Genomic DNA, 18,116 nt, shown 5'->3' on the forward strand with positions numbered 1-18,116 from the left:
CAAAGTATAAATTTTGTGGTCTTCGTTAAACATTCAAAACGATATATGTTTTAAGCATTCAAGCTATAGCGAATTAATAGTTAAAATGCCAAAACTAAGTTCAAGAGCTTCTAGCCATGAGATACTAAAATATTTCGATCTGAGCCAATACCTCAAGGCGTTCAATGATAAAAGAAACTCTTTCTCGCACACTACCTGAAGTCAAAGGTTAGCTCTATATCAACTGCCGATGAGGCATACATTTAAGTACGCAATCTCCCAAGGCTTTCAGGAGATCCTGTTTAAACATGTGCTGCATTCTGAGTTTCGTTAGTGTAAAAAATTATCTATAAATCTTTGATCCCTTGTAGGAACGAGTGACGAGATATGTAGCACTTATATAGATGGATAACGACAAACTCCCAACTATTTGACAGTAAAATAATACAGTTGGCAGGTATTATGACTGGATAAAAATGCTAAAATTATCTGTGTTGAGGCATAATCATATAGTTGGGAGGAATTAGTGTTATATTGAATCAGATATATTCGCAGGGTAGTGCATACAGAAAAGTAACAACCTCCAAACCACACTCAATCTCGTGCAATTCCCTCACCTTAAAAGTTAAAGTCTGTGGTTAATAACGAAATTCATCAGAGCTAACAACGTTACTGTAACGATGCTACAGTATTGGTATTGGTAATAAGGAAAGAACAAGGAATTTGAAGATGACAAAAGGTCACGAGTAAAAAATTCACCTTTCCAGCAACACCCAGAAATCAAGAGTTGTTTTCATGATAAAAAAGATGAATAGAAAACATTTTAGTCATGAAAATCCCATTCAACCATATATCTGCCAAAGCCTCTGACGCAGTTCAAACTGACGTTTATTGCTTAGGTCTGTAAAAGTGGTTTTAGAACTCAACGAATAAGATCCGTAAAAATTTGCCAAAGTGGTGTGGTCCAGAATTAACCTCTTCTCACTTAGCAAAATCTTGTTGCAAAGAAAACTGTAGGATCGGATAACAATGGGAAATCGTGGTCATCAAACTAAGCACGACCGCCGATCAAAACTGTAGTCCAAGGACAAGTACACGACATGAAACATCATTTGTGGAAGTACAGTTAATACATAGTATTATCTTCTAGACAGACATTACGTTCTTTCAGTTGTGTTGACCATCGATTTTTAACTGAACATTTGTACCTTCCATAAACTTTTACTTTCTTGTGAAGTCATAAACTGAAATAGGAGTTTTAAAATCAAGACGATATTAGCTTGCAAATAAGAAGATTTCCTATTCGCCTAGACCTGGATGGAAATCGCTTTATTGAAAAATCCAGCAATTTTAATGACTTCTTTATATTGTAACCTTTGTCATGATTGTTGTTTTAATTTTACAGTTGACAAACTATGTAATACAGGATTAAATTGCTCAAGTTTCTGTTGCAAAGAATATCATTTCCTTAAGTCTCATAGCCTAACCAGAGCCTTACATAACTTAATTCTTACAGAAATCTCTTCGAAGGTATCTGTCTACTTGACTGTTTGTGTTGCCAGGATTTGACGAACAATAATAAAGCCCATAAACATATACATAAAGCTCGATGACAAATACTGCTATTGCGACAAGTGCAAATCAAATAGCTTTTGTCCTATCGCCATATAACGTCAAGGTAGAGTAAAATAAGATATGTAAAAATAATCCTCATAAAACGTTGGCCTATAATTAAAGTACAATGTCACCAGTAAGTTCATATGTTGAAACCATGACAAGTCTTTCGATACACTTCTGGTTTCCCTGAATTACGGGTATGATGTGCAGTAAAAACAGCGGTAGTGTAATATTACAGAATCATGACTTTAGTCATACTTATCGTAATCCATTAAATATAAGCAATAATTAGAATCCGCATGTAAAGGTTTCGTAGTATAATTCATCGCGCAGATAAATAGAGTGTTTTGCTTCTTGGACCATCTACATTAACACAGTTAAGCACCATTTCTACAAATGATCACGTCTCGAGCCTCGAACCCTTCGTTTAGCAAACAAGCATACTAACCATAAGAGCAAATTAAAATGAAAACTTGCTGCTGTAAAACACAATAAATGAAATGCTACTGTATAAAAACTCAGGAAACTGAGAAATTTCAATTTGTTTTAAAACTATTTACCTTCAGACCATATTTCTAATGTGTTATATTTACTTTATTTATTTATTTGTTTTGTTTATAGCAAAACTACTGAGAATACCTGCTGGCATCTCTAATTTTAAACTAGCAAGCATAGAGAAAAGAATCGGTAGGCAGCACCAACCGCCAACTCTCAGGCTACTCTTTTTTTTTTTCTCTAACGAATATTGTGATTGACCGTAGATAATAAAGTCCCCAAGACTGAAAGGATGAGAATATTCAGCAAGTAAGAGGGTTATTTATTATGAAAGTACATTTAATTTTTTTTACAGTTTATCCCAAAATGTCAATCATTGTAATAGTATAATAAAAAAAGACCGAAGGTCTTTGAGAAGCTGGGAATGCTCACGATAAAAGAAAAAACAAAACATAACGTTAATTATCCCATGAAAATTGTAACGGAGATGAGAAGCTAATCAGTTGTTAAAAACAGCAGTAATTTTATATTAATATATATATGTATAATGTTGCCAATATTGACCGTTCTAATTAATACTTGCCCGAAGAGGTTACATATAATGGTCACTGTGGTTGATGACTGGTTACTAATTTAAAGATGTTTGAGCTAATAATTGGTCTATAAGCACACAACATGTGTGCGACATGAATAATAATTTGAAGCAGAAGAAAAACACTAGGTGATGCAATAAGAACGTGGGGGACCGTCTTAAATAAACATATCATGAGAGTAAATTAGTATGACATCGTTCTTTAGACAGTTCTGTGTGAGCTCAACTTCGTCAGTAAATTTTGGTCACGAATTTCACCCCCTGTAATCTGTTTGGTGTTCTAAAAACAGTTTGGATTTTTTTTTTGTAGACTTTTCTCGCCGCTTTCGTCAACAGCACGCAGTTTGGAAAAGGGTATTTGATTAAAATTGTCTTCAAGCAGCCCATGAGGAAACACGATTAAACTACACTGTATTCGAGGTCAGTTCACTGACCGCCCTCTGGTGGTACGACTCTTTAGATTACACGAATACAGGTGGATGAGATGCTGATGGATGTCCTTCTGGTCTCACACTATCACATATTTATTAGCAGTCGCCTCGAGGGGGTGGCCCTAAGGTTAACTTTTGAAACAATAAGGCATCTATTCATTAAGCTTGTATGTTCTACCTCGAATCCTAGCGTGCACATGCAAACATGTCTGTCTCTTTCCTGAGGAAAAAAGAAAGGTCATATAATAGCAGCTTACCAGCTTACATTCCAAGCTAGCAATCCTGAGACTTGGCTAAAGCTCTGTAGTTTTTGTGAAATTTTAATGCGAAAAAGAAATATATTTCCCTATATTTTATCACACACAGACACACACATATATATATATTTATACTTTACCTACCAATCTTCAGTATTTAGCTTATTTTTGAACAAAGATTCTGGGTACCTTTTCCGCAAGTACTTTGCTTATCCAGTAGTGAAGATGATAAAGCCTTTTAATGTATGTGAAAAGGAAATTACCTCGCAAAAAAATACCACAACGAGGCACTTTGCATTTTATAAACAGATTATTTGCCATTAACGGAAATGACAAGAAAAGGTGAGTCAGTGAGAAAGTAGATATGAAACATTGCTCTGTCAGCATGAGAGAAATGAAATCAGAGCATTGCAGATATTCTTGTTAAACAACGAAGCGCCCTCATCCGGCATTTCTAATTAACGACTAACAAATAATCCGTGTAGCTCACTAACGGTACAAGTGAACCATTTATCTTCGATGATTTTCGTCACTCAACTTTGACATATATTCTTCGAAAGTCGGCTAGGTAATACATCGAATTATAAATTTGTTTCCCATTTTGTTGTGATTATGAGACATCATATGTTGAATAATATTCCTTAGGGTTCTCAATTTAAATGAAGAAAAACCACGAAGTTTAAAAATTGCCTTGGAACAGCTAATAAGACTTATAAACGTTTAGAGCAGCCATTGTTGTGTTTTTATATGAGTGTGTGAACGTGTGTTTTTATATGAGTGTGTGTACGTGTGTTTTTTTGTTTTTTTGGTGAATTTTTGCATATCGTATTTACTTTTCAAACATACTAAATTATTAATATAATGTTGGCTAACTTTTATTTATAAAAACTTTTGATATTACTGTCAAATTATATATATGGAAGTAAACGTTTAAATAAATATGTAAATGTTCAAGTGTTATATTAAAAAACATAACGTGTTAAATGATATTTCATATTAGTAATTGATTTATTAACCAAAACTACTGTAAATCGCAAAACACGGGTAAAGAACATCCATACTAAACACGTACGTTAAAACTAATGGAATTCTCTATAAGCTACTAGTTAGTAGGAACTACAAAAAATCGATCGCCGAGCACATTATGTTTGCGAGATAAGCAAAGAGTGGACAGGTTATATTAGCTTAAGGACAAATAGTTACGTGTAGACCAAATTTCTTTGTAAATACTACCTACACATTCAACGACGGGTGAACAAGTAACTATATAAATATAAGAGAGCCCGTCTGTCTTATAAAATCATGTTGTTGTCTGAGTAATTCTCCCTAAGGCTTCTCTGTGAACAATTAATCTGAACTGGTTTTAACGGATGTTTTTTGGGTTTTTTTCACACGATCGACAAAATTAGTTTGTCTATAAAATCCTTATTTTCGTTTTTTCTTAAATATATATATATATGGAAGTAAACGTTTAAATAAATATGTAAATGTTCAAGTGTTATATTAAAAAACATAACGTGTTAAATGATATTTCATATTAGAGTACTGATTTTTGATCGTAACCGTTTAAATTTTTAATATCCTGTCAATTGTTTGAATCCTTTTTAACACAAACCTTCGTACTACAATGATTCCATTGCAGCTTCTTTTCTTCTCCGTTTCCCCATAATATGTTTTGCTTTGATGGGTTTGTTTGTTTTTGTTTTAACACGAGGGTTATCTGCGCTAGCCGTTCCTAATTTAGCAATGTAAGACTAGAGGGAAGGAAGCTAGTAATCACCACCCACAGCCAACTCTTGGGCTACTCTTTTACCAACGAATAGTGGGATCGACCGTAATTTTATAAGGGCGAGCATGTTTGGTGTGACAGGGATTCAAACCCGCGACCCTCATATTACGAGTCGAGTGTTCTAACCACCTGGCCATACCATGCCTATGATGGTTACTAATCTGATTCCAAGACAAGTTTCAATCTGATATTTTCATATGGTTATATTTATATTTATCAAGCCCTAAATTTGTGTTTCTACATCAAAGCTAAACAGTGGCTCGGCATGGCCAGGTGGTTAGTGCGCTCGACTTCCAATTCTCGTCTCACCAAATATGCTCGCCCTTTCAGCCGTAGGGGCGCTATAATGTGCGGTGAATCCCATTATTCGTTGGTAAAAGAGTAGTCCAAGAGTCGGCAGTGGGTGGTAATGACTAGCTGCTTTCCCTCTAGTCTTACACTGCACAATTAGGGACGGCTAGCGCAGATGTCCCTCGTGTAGCTTTACGCGAAATTCAAAACAAACCAAACAAACTAGGTGTTTTTCACTATTATATTATAGAGGACTAGCGCAGATAGCTCTCGTATACCTTTGCGCGAAATTAAAAATCGACCAACCAATAAACCAATCACAAACATAGATCAATAGCGTGGTATTAGTTCCAATGATTTTAAGTGACTGAACTAAGGGCTTCATTGTCTCACACTTCCGGTTGAATTTCGATAAAAAAAAAAAAAAGTCAGGTTATAAAGATAACTTCAAATTACTTTACAATAAAAACACTTTCATAACAATGAATCGCCGATTTTTCATCAGTATCTAGTTATAAAACTGAGGTCCAAAAAACAACAACATACTACCTGAGGGTTTGTTGTATCGACAAAGATAAAACTATTATCTGGTCATTCATAAAGTAACGTAAGATATTTCGTACGACAATCATAATCTGACGAGAAAGCATATTATTCGCACAAACAGTTGGCAGTGCATTGAGTTTGGACATAAACTGCTCTGTACGAACAAATACCAAGTGAAGATATAGAGAAAATTCATAAGATTTTGTGGATTTTGTTTTGTACGCTTTGTTCAAAGTGCAGTATTTTGCCTTTAACTTGAAGCAAAGATCTAATGTAACTCAGTCTTTTAAAACTCTAGAAAGCCTGAACTTGCCACACTCTGAAAAATGGTTTTTATTGATGTCAGAGTTATTCCGGTTGCTCAGAGTAAGTTTAAAAACTAAAAATCAGGCTTCGATACCAGCGGTTTACAAATCACAGATAGTCCATTGTGTAGCTTAGTGCTTAATGACAAATAAACGACAAATTAATGTAGTTGTATTCCATATAATACAACTAATAATTTAAACTGATGTTTAGATTCGCAACTACGATGTTTGTTGTGAATTTTGCGCAAAGCTACTCGAGGGCAATCTGCGCTAGCCATCCCTAATTTAGCAGTGTAAAACTAGAGGGAATGCAGTTAGTCATCACCACCCACCGCCAACTCCTGGGCTACTCTTTTACCAACGAATAGTGGGATTTACCGTCAACTTATAACGCCCCCACAGCTGAAAGGACGAGTATGTCTGATACAACCGGGATTCGAACCCGCGACCTTCGGATGCCGGACTCGCACAACTATGAAACAATAGCGGCAATGGATCTAAACTTTATTTTAGATTGCTTTACACAGAATTGTGTATTTACCTATTATTAAAGTCAGTAAATTTTAGTCAGTTAAGGAAGCGAATATCAAATAGAAATTGCATATTGTTACCAACATAATAGTTTCCACACAGTTGCTTCAGGAAACTAGCACGATAACCCAGTGAAAGAAATATGTCGTACTCAAAACAAGGATAAACCACAACATATTATATTTATTAAAGACAAAAACAGATAAATATTCTCATGATTGAAGCTGGTTACTCACGTAGACAGTGATACCAATGCAGGTTTGTCAGGGGAAACATCTCGTGGGCGCTATTTTCTGGGGAAAAGGGAAAAAAGGGGATTCGATGAAAAGAGAAAATGTAAATGTAAACACACTACAGCTAACTTTATTTTCCTTAATTATACCACAATTATACAGGGAATTGTAGTTGGTGGAACATGTCTGTACTCCATTTGTATTATCCAAATTCTAAGTGCAACGTTCTGATATACTAACATAACACAGATTTTAATTTAAAAAAGAACTTCAGTTGGGATTTGTGTTCTACACAAAATTTGGATATATTCTGGTTATCTGTTCGTTACCAAATTTTAAGGGCAAACATGGAGACTGAAGGGGAAAGACTCCTCGTAGACTCTAAGGGGAATAGAACCCCCTGAATGTAACTAACTGTAAACGTTAAGTAGACTTTAAAATTTTAAAGTATACAAGTTGAATAAGTATAAGATAAATAAGATTCAGTTAAAGTATCTTTAACACAATTAATACAAACTGTAATTACATATCACATAAACTATACTTACACATTATCTAAACTTAAGTTTTGACTGTATTATATATATGTAAGTAACATCAACTATGCAACACTAATTTCCTATCTTTACTTTTTCAAAATGTCATGGCCGTATGAAGATTATAATTTGCAGCATGTGTACACCTCTATTTCTCCCTCCCCCTTTTAAACACCTGTAACATGTTTATATATTGGGGATCCCATTTGCCCCCGAGAATAATAGTTTTCTAGTTTGTATTTTTTTTTTACCATAACGTTATCTTTTGAGTTAATATCACCGAAACCAATAACCTATACAATACTATAGATTTATACCCAATGCTACTTGCCAAATTTGGCAGATACAACGAAATGGGAGAATAAACAATGAACATGGAATGATTTTACGTGATCAGAAAGAACTATATACGTGATACTTTCGCTACACTGCAAGCTCTCTAGTAACAGATAATTACGTTCTTACACGTAGTTAAAAAAACAGACATAAGTCATAAGTGACAAATCCAGTGTATCGTTAGAAAAATATATTCACGTCGTAAATGAAAGTTCTAACAAACAGCGACTTTGGATTTTGTTTACATTTGTTAACTACTATGTTAATAAAGGATTTTCTATTTCAAGAGTAATGCTGGACAATTTCCATTATCTCTACGTGTTATCGCTGCTTGTTTTAAATTCTCTGGCAAACTAAAAGCTAATCATAAAACTAATCGATTTTACTTAATTATCAATATGTATATAAAAATTAACAGTCGACAGTTGTCAGGTATACTGGAACTCTAACTTATAATATAGGTTTATTTTTCTAACGACACATTAGAACTTTCACTTCTAACATAGGTTTATTTTTATAACAAAAGGTCAGAGAACTATGGGTGGTCACAGAGCTTTGTCTGACTTTTTAAACCGAATAATGGAACTGATTGTCACTTTCATAATGCACCCATAGCTGAAAGTGTGGTGCGTGTTCAACGGCATCATCTTGAACTCTGACTCTTTCCTGGTCAAGAGGTGAACATTATGGACAGGGACAGCCATTTCTGGACCTTCATATTTTCCTAACTATTCATTAAGTCCACGTGTGCATGAGTTTTCTGCTAAAACATAAAAAAACAGGTATGTAATAAAACCGTATAAATTCCAAGTTTCGATGTTACTTTTTTCACGTCGAATTACATACTTTTATAGCTCTGGCAAGACGATTCAGTTATCTATATAAATATAACAGTATTGTCTGCTGCCTGTCCATGTAAATACTTCACAGGATGTAGATCGATCTTCACCAAAATTGATATGGATGTCCATTAGTTCCATGCAGGGATACACACATATTTTTACTCTATATTTTGCAGTTTTTATGGACTTTTTAGCCTTTTTCTTACCACTACTTTGCCCACTGTTGATGGATCTTCACCAAATTTGGCATGGCGTTTGTTGCATCCACGCGGAGATACATGCAAATTTACGGTTTCACGTTTTGTGTTTTGTAATTTCTATGTTTGTTTCTGACAGGTACATGTAAGGAAAGCAGCTTTTCATGTCCTTTCGTTAATCACGAATATCAATAACTTACCGCCAGGGGATAGTAATCTAATTAGTTGCGTAATATATTCAGTTCTAAAATCTTAGGAGAGTTTTGTGCTTAACCTACAGTAATGTGCAAAAGTGTTAGGACAAAAAATATTTTGTCTTTTCTTCCATTTCATGGGACTAATTCTTCCATGTCATTATGAAATGTAAATTTCAGCACTATGGTAATGCTTCACTGATTCCTGTTGACAATTGAATGAGCCAGGGTAAGAATATTTATCATTCTTTAGAATTTCCATATACTTATACCAAGGCCATGTTATAAGGGTTCTGCTTGAATGAACATACTAATCAAATTAAGGGTCCGAACTAACTGTCATGGTAACTCATAGAATGTCTTATCTAGCATATGGTACCGGTATATGCTAGAAGAAATCAATTTAATAGTGCTCCACAAACAAACCCTGATAAAACGTGTTTAACATTATAACATTATAGTTTTGTTTTCATGCCATAGCCCAATAAGCGTAGACAATTATCAACAGATCCGAGAGTTCACATAAAAGCTTTACATGATGCTAGTTGGACTCACCGACAAATTTCTGTAGACTTAAAATGTTCCTTAAAACTGTCAAGTACACCCTAGATCGTGAGCCTGAAACAGGTAAGTTTGAAAATAGTAAAGGAAGTGCCAGAACACCTAAACTCAATGATACTGATGTTAAGTATCTTCATTTATGCAGCCTTTGGGACAGAAGAAAAATTGCTACTTATGTCAAGCATGAAATAAACAACCAAGTACAAGATGACAGAAAATTGTCCACATCTACAGTATCAAGAAGTCTTAATGAGAATGGTATATTTGTGTTAGTTAGAAAACATTTACTTCAATCTCCAAGTATTGTCAAGAGACTGAAAATTGGTAAAAAGTATAAAACTGGACTGTTGACGATTGGAAAAGAGTGTTGTGGATCCAAGTCTGAAATATTTAGTTCAAAGCGTATGTTGTACGTCTGATAGAAGAAAGATGAAAGATTCTTACCTCAATTCATAGCACCTACCAAGAAACATGGGGGAGGCAGTATGATGGTTTTAGGATGTTTTTCTACTGAAACGACAGGAGATATTTGAAAAACAGATGGAATAATGGAACAGCACAAGTACTATTAGATATTGATCCATCACGATATACACAGTGATTTGCATATTATAGGTAAAATATCCTACTACCAAGAAGGTAATGACCCCTCATTCAACCTACGAAGAAATTACTTAGCTAAGAAAAAAGCTACTGGAGTCATTCAAGTGGTGCAATCACCCCCATAGATCCCTGATCTCAACCCAATTGAGCAGATCTGGAATTTGATAGATCAAAATACTTGACAAATCAAAAGTTACTTCAAAAGAAACTTTATGGGAGTGTATTAGGTACATCTGGAGTAAAATTCTAAAGAACGTTTTGGTTAGATATGTTGCAAAAATGCCTGAAAGATTGTCTGCAGTTATTCAAAGCATGAAAGGGTACACACAAAATATTAACTGTTTGCTGAACTCAAGCACTTCCACTGAGTCTTTGTTGTACTAAATATGAAGATTAATAAAAGTCCGATGTTTTCCTGTGATTTATCTATCACTGTTCTGTAGCCTGAAATCTAATTTTTGACTTTGTCATAATACTTTTGTACAGTACTGTAACTAACCAACTGAAATCAATTCTTATCACTATTTAACCACAACTCCACAGGTTAAACCTACTCACTTGTGGTTTAAACGTTATTTCGTATTATAACGACTTCGTGTTTTTAATTAGGTAATTGAGGGTACTTAATTTTTATTCTTATATGATTCATTCATGAAGCTGAATATACAATACAATGATCATACTTGAAAGATAATGTTAGATTGAGCTGGCTTTGATGCAAGAATTTCGTTAAATTAAGTACTATTGTTAATATGTTTGTACAAAAACATTATTTTTCTAAAAACATACCACTGAGCTGTGAATCTTGATACCTCATGTAAGAGAAATAAGGTGTACATACTAAATAGAGGAGCGTTTAATTAGGTTCTTTAAACATTTCCCTATTCTCAGTAGACGTACATTTTCATTTAACGTAGACTAAAATGTTCAGTATTGTAGTTTATTTGAATATTTTACTGCAAATTTTTTATTGTTACGCGCACGCACACACACACACATATATGTTCGATAAATCGATCTACATAGATCTGACATTGCGAAACAAGAAATAATATATACGGTGTTGCTTAAAATCTCGAGGCTGCTAGACATTATTAATAATACAGTTTTTCAACTGTCTGGAAAACGGATGTAAAGAAAGATGGAATGAAACAAAAGCAAAATTCCTTTTCTTTAACTTCGCAACCTACCCGTATGATTGATCACTAAGTGCCGAATCAACCGTTAAAAGTATATACTTAACACTCTGGCAAAAACTTTGTTAGTTGTTTCAGGCCACGTGATCAGCCAGGTAGTGCCTGACTTGTTTTTGCCCGTTGATCGTGGAGATCAACCTTTGATAACATTTAACGTTATTCTGAGTTATATGGACACACTTTAAAGACATGGCTGTCATGGCGGATCATATACCCAATTCCTCCTTCTGAAAGCGGAACACCGTGAAAAGAATACAATCCAGTAACTAACACAGCACGAGAGTGATAAGAAAAAAAGTTCTCACACAGGTATTATCCTTGAAAACAAAACGATAAAAATGAAAAGCAAAGCGGAACTGAACAGTCCAGGATTCCTCATAATTCCCGCCACTTGTTTGTTTTGGCTCTCCAAGATTCATTGTACCCTTTACATTATGAAATTGTTGGTAATTCGAATTATTAACGTTTCGGTATGGTGGACTTGAATACAAAATATAAATATTAAGTGAGCCCGGACTGTTATTAATTCCTTTCTATTACTGGGTGTCATAAAATATATAGATACTAGTGGGTTAAGTTGTTGTTACTGTTGCACTTTTAAGGATAAACAGATTTTAAAAACTAATAAAGAATATTTTAATTATTTTAAAGTGGTAATGCTATGGAAACCTGATTCTAATGTTGTTTTTGTAACTAAATGATTTTTTTTTAAATTGTTAACATATATCTCGAAAATTCTATTAATGTCACATTCCTGAAACTATTCCAGATAGTTTGTAAGTTATTCCAAAAGTTAAGTTTATATGTTTCGAAGACAGCCATGTGTTTTTCAAAAGGTAAGGATAACTTTAACTTATTTAGCTCAGAAAAAAATGATTCATGACATGTGGACAGCTAAATTAGAATGTTCGCAGTCATAAATGACATTTCATGAGCTATTTAATAGATACAGGATATAGGGGATACCTGTTGTTGTTTTTATTAAGCATAAAGCTATACAAATGGCTGTCTGTGTTCTGCCCACCACGGGTATCAAAACCCACTTTTTCGTGTTGTAAGTCCGCAGACATACCACTGTGCCACTGCACAGGCTACAGGATACTTATCGATAATTGTCTTGCTCCTAGACGGAGCATGACAAGGTGGTTATGGTTAAATTCGTAATCTTAGGGTCGCGAGTTCGAATCCCCGTCACACCAAACATGCTAACCCTTTCAGCCGTTGGGGCATTATAATGTGACGATCAACCCCACTATTCGTTGGGAAAAAAAGCCCAAGAGTTTCGTCGGTGGGTAATGATGTAGCCTCGTGTAGCTTTGTGCGAAATTCAAAACAAACAAACAATGAATGCTACTATTCGTTGGTAAAAGAGTAGCCCAAGAATTGGCGGTGGGTGATGATTACTATCTGCCTTCCCTCTAGTCTTACACTACTAAATTATGAACGGCTAGTACAGATAACCCTCATGTAGCTTTGCGCGAAAACAAAGAAACAAGTCTTGTTCCTAACGCTTCTAGTAGCAAGTTGGCTTCACTGGCTTATATCAAATGTACTCGGTTCTTTCTTTCGAATAACGTAAGAGATCCTGGTCAAACCTAAGTCAGGTCATTCATTGACTGGTGAAACTGTAAACTTAATTACGATTTTAGCGCTTACGTTAAAATGTTGCTGAAGATATTGTAGTTAAATGTACTGTCATCAGGAATTCACGAAAATAGGCATGACTTTCGTTTTTGTAACACGTCCAAGTAGTGCATCAGTGCATTTTCATGCAAAATATTTTTCCGACTGGCTCAGAATCTCTACAAGATTAAGCAAGTATATGCATGTCTATCTAACCTGTACAGTTTATACCACATTCATAAAACGTTTATAAAAATAGTTTCAAAGCTACGGAGTTATTTGAGATTTTATTGCAAATAAAATTGTGAAAATAATCGTTTAATACATGGCCATGGATTCGGGTACTTATCGAATATCTTGATGAAGTGGCATGCGACTCGTTTACATGGTTCTACATGATACGATTCTAGCTGGAAATTTAAAATGGTACTTAACATGTTTCTTAAGTTAATATTCGTACACAAATGCGCGTAACGGTTTAACGCCAGATGTTAATTCAAAAATGACAACAACTCCTGTTTCTTCTTAGAAATTGAAGCTAAAAGTAAAGCATTTCGATGTTTGTCTCCAAGTTTATCGAGTTATGAAATAAAGAATTCTTTTTACGTCTGGACAGTATATAATAAAGAAAAATCAAGCTGTCCAAGTACACTAAGCAAAGTTACGGATTTATATTTCGATGGTCACGATAACAACAGATAAATGGTTAAAACCCAATGGTAGAAGGATTTGTTTAGAAATAGAAGATTGTAAAAGTATTTTTTGTTTTTACAGATTTCAACCTAGCGTTGCTTAGTGGTTAATGTGCTGAATGTAGATCTGCTGATCCATAGTTCGCATCCCATCGCCGCAAAAACGTCGTAATAGTCAAACCTCGCTATTTGATTCAAGTAGTCAAAGGGTTGTCTGTGGATGTTGCTAGCAAGCTATCTTTCTTCATCTGTGAATAGCATTTCGGTAGCTGCTCGTGAATATTCAGAACAGCCAACTACATTACATATGATTTGTAATTACAATCACTGATGCAGGAAATTCATACGTAATAACACGCATATATTTATAAAATAACAATAAACTTTTATTTACATTCGCTTTAAAGTTACAAACTCTCCAAATTTATCATGATCTAAAAATAGTTTACGTTTGAACACAAAAAAATAAACGTGTAGTTACTTTTAATGATCCATATGAAATCAGAAATTTGAGATATTTGTGACTCCTAAATATCTATATGTTTCACAAGTTATGGACAAAAATATTAACAAATGATCTTTAGATTTATTCTTTTCGTCTAGTACAGTAACAATGTAGTATTTTACTAATGGTTCATTTCAGTCTGGTAAGAGCTAGATTTTAACACCTAAGAAGACGAAATGATGACAAAGATCAAATATCCATTACATATAAATCTTCCAAATTTCACTCCAGTCCATTTTGAGCAGAAAATACGATTTCCGATAGTACCTTGCCATATTGGTCACAAATGCAATTATTAAACCATTTAAAGCTTAAAGCGGAATATATAGTGAGAAGGTTTACTTTTCCTCCCCTATATTTCTCAGTCTTTGATGATATCCATCCGAGCTCCTTTTTGTTCCGGGCTGGAGCTGATACCCAAGTTTAGCTTTTTTCTTTTTTCTTTTCTTTGATTGAGCTGGTATTATGAAGTGTACATGAACCTACTTTTAAAGAGTGCTTCACGATTATACAGACACAAATGCGTAGTGAGTGCAGCATACGGAAGACAACAACAGCCCCTTTACAGCATTTATTCTGTCTGTATCTTACGCTCTTCCCCCTTTACCTAACATATAGGATCCGCTGTGACCTTGGCTCAACGGAATGACATTCCACGGCACATAAACACAGTTTTCCCATGAACACAACTGAATGGCTTCAATGAACCGTTGCAACCATCAAGGACCCAGTATTTTACACAGCACAGGCACCACTGTCGCCAAGTGATGTTAGCAACGACCGGTTTTCTTTTAACAGTTTTAAATATTCTCAGTGTCGCTACAATATGACACAGCCAATATGCATACACATATGTGCACACATGTGCAACGTAGAGTTTTAATAACCATTTTAGCTACATAATTTGGCTTCTCTTTTTTTAAAACTATTGTTTTTCTCACCTCCTAGTGGATAATGACGGAAAAGCAAAGTAACACAAACAAAAATTACAAATTAGAAAAAAAGAAACAACATAAATTATTAGGGTACGCTTTTAGCGGAGGTCGACTGTTGACCAGCTTCAAAGTATTACTGACGACCTAATATCTTACGAACATTTGTTTGTCACATCATGAAGTATGCTATAAGTTCTGTAAATAGCAGATGAACACAGAGGTTCAACTAAAAGCCTCTGTAGGTTACCTGAATTGCTTCAAAACAAATATTTAGTGGTAGGAACATAGGAGAATATTAAAGAATAGAGAATCATCCAGGAAGAAAATTAGGCAATTCATCTAAACATGAGACGCAATTTAAATAGGTTAAGAAATACAACTCGTTCGTGATGTAATGTGACGCCCGAGGAAAATTAATTCATTTTGTTGCCACAGATTTCCATCTCTTTATTATCAATAATAAAACAAACCAGTATGTCTCTCTTTATATCATGACCTCATTTTGAAACTCCATCGCAAACTTTGGTTAACTTTTTTCTTCCCATTGAGTAATCTTCCATCATTGTTCAACGACATATTCCTCCGAAATAATAAGAAATGTGACCAAACATTACAAAGATCGAGCCCCCAATCTACATATCTTTAAAGAAAATAAAACTTTTTCTAGACTAACCAAACGTAACACAAATCTTTCATTTTCAACTGGCGACTGAAGTGTTTATCTCAAAGTCTTTACTAAATTACAACAATCGATACGGTAAATAAACACAGTATTTCCTTGTTCGCGTAGAAAACCGAATTGTTCTCGCTAAGCCAAAGGTAGCCAAAACATGGTGGATAAAGCAATTGAAGAAGAATATATATATATATATATACTAAAACAAGCTCTTGCACAGTGGATCTTAATATTTCGCCAAGACCTGTGCGTGCTAGGATTATGAATCCGACTGTTTGTGATGCGCGTTCCAATGACACTGAAACACGTAACGCATTTTAAAACTATAGTAGCATTGTTTTAGCCTGTTAGTTTGAATTTAAGGACACCCGTGCACAGAAACGTCTTTGTGTACCATAATAATACGAAATACCTAATTTTGATGTAGTCCACCAGCTATGAAAAATTGTCGTCGTCTGGTAATACCTTAAAGTTGTTTCAACAGAGAAATCTGTTTAAATGGTGATTCAGTTCGAAAACAATGGTAAATTAAAACTTTGTCCTGATTTTGTTAAGAAAAAAATATTTTGTCAAACAGATAATTTTTGGCCGTCCTATTGGCTTAAAGTTTTATGCCAAACGCTTGACTACCTAAACAACTCAATTGAACAAACTGTTTTTTTTTCTTTCTGCCCTACTTACCAAACGTTGTAATGTCAAATGAAAATATTAATGGATAATTTTCTCAGTCACCATAGTAACCTAACGTTGTAAAGCTAACCAGATAATTTTTTTCTTAATCTAATTTACCTAACGTTAGAATTCCAAGTGAATAATATGCCTGACAGTTTTGATAACACAATGTTTTATTATCAACTGAAAATGTCTTGGTCATCTTTGGTCTAATGTTGTATTGCAAAATAGACATCTTTATTGATCATTCGACTGATATAATGTTATAATCATTTTCTTGATAATCATATTAGCTCTGGAATTCAGATGTCAACTGAAAAGTTTCTTCATTTATCGTATTACTTGTGGTATTCTGAAGGAAAGTCTTTATGGCAATATTGGAAGGCTCGAGATGTCGGTGAAAGGTCTTTTTAAAAACAAACCCGCACAGACATCACATATGCTTATCGTTTGTAATACTATTCTCAATGCTTAATGTGATTATCTTTCTAAACAACCTAATATATATTTGAACTTTTGGAGGCATACATCCAATTAAAATTAAAATATCAATCAAACTGCTAAGGTCAGTAACGTTTATTGGGTGATAGCGAAACTGTTACAAATCAGGCTAGCAGTGAGCAACTGCTCTATCTTCTCAGGTGAAAATTGAGTCGGCAACTAAACAATGTCCAACGGACCAGTGACAAGACAAATATACTGAATTCTAAACTAATTAGTGTGACTGTTTAAAATGAATGTGAGTGGCAATATATCTAATACTAACAATAGTGTAAGAAAAAATTATGTTAATTCAGCTAAAAAAACAGCTATAGAAGGACAATATTTAGAACATCACTAGTTTAATGTTGTGATTCCAACTGATTAACTTTCTTAATCACCATAGTGGCCATTCTACTGACTTAATATTATAATGTCATATGGGTATTTTTGAAATATCGTTTTGGCCTAATGTTGTGAGGCTAAATAGATTATTTTTCTTAACCATCTTTGTGGCCTTATATTCTAATCTTAACTGAAACAATATGTGACCACCATAATGACCTAATGCTAAGTGCATAACCCAATGCATTACCCTTTTAATGTCCTATTATTGTGCTGCCAATCGAAATTATTATTATATGGGTCTAATACTGAAATGCCAACAGAATAACTTGTTTAATCTTTGAAAAGGCCTAATATCATTTTAAAGGAATCGTATACACAATAGATAGTATTGAGTTAGAAGATTACCTGGATTTTCTATTTTCTGCTGGAGTATAAGAAACACTTTGGTCTATTTGTTGTAGAGTCGAAACATTACTCCTGTTGCACACCAAACAGATGTAATCCATAAATCTTCAAATTAGAAAAATAAAAAAAATTTGTTGTGCCCAGAAGAAAATTTGCTTGACTATCATATTAATCAAAGTTTGTAAAGAAAAACTAATATTTGTTGGAAAATTGTTTGCTTTTAATTTCGCGGAAAGCTACACGAGG

General features: G+C 34.3%; 1 protein-coding gene across 5 annotated transcripts in view; it reads right to left on the reverse strand.

Annotated features, from left to right (window-relative positions):
* The window catches only part of LOC143255763 (protein grainyhead-like), a 122,680-nt gene that overhangs the window by 53,180 nt on the left and 51,384 nt on the right, over positions 1 to 18,116 (reverse strand). The window contains exon 2 of one of the 5 annotated variants that reach the window (XM_076511944.1): positions 7,073 to 7,129. The exons of the other annotated variants lie outside the window; for them this stretch is intronic. The gene's annotated coding sequence lies outside the window, so the exon portion shown is untranslated. The remainder of the gene's footprint in view (positions 1 to 7,072; positions 7,130 to 18,116) is intronic. 5 annotated transcript variants of the gene reach the window in all.

Source organism: Tachypleus tridentatus, chromosome 7 (assembly GCF_004210375.1).
Source record: "Tachypleus tridentatus isolate NWPU-2018 chromosome 7, ASM421037v1, whole genome shotgun sequence".
In the NCBI taxonomy this organism is placed as follows: Eukaryota; Metazoa; Arthropoda; class Merostomata; order Xiphosura; family Limulidae; genus Tachypleus; species Tachypleus tridentatus.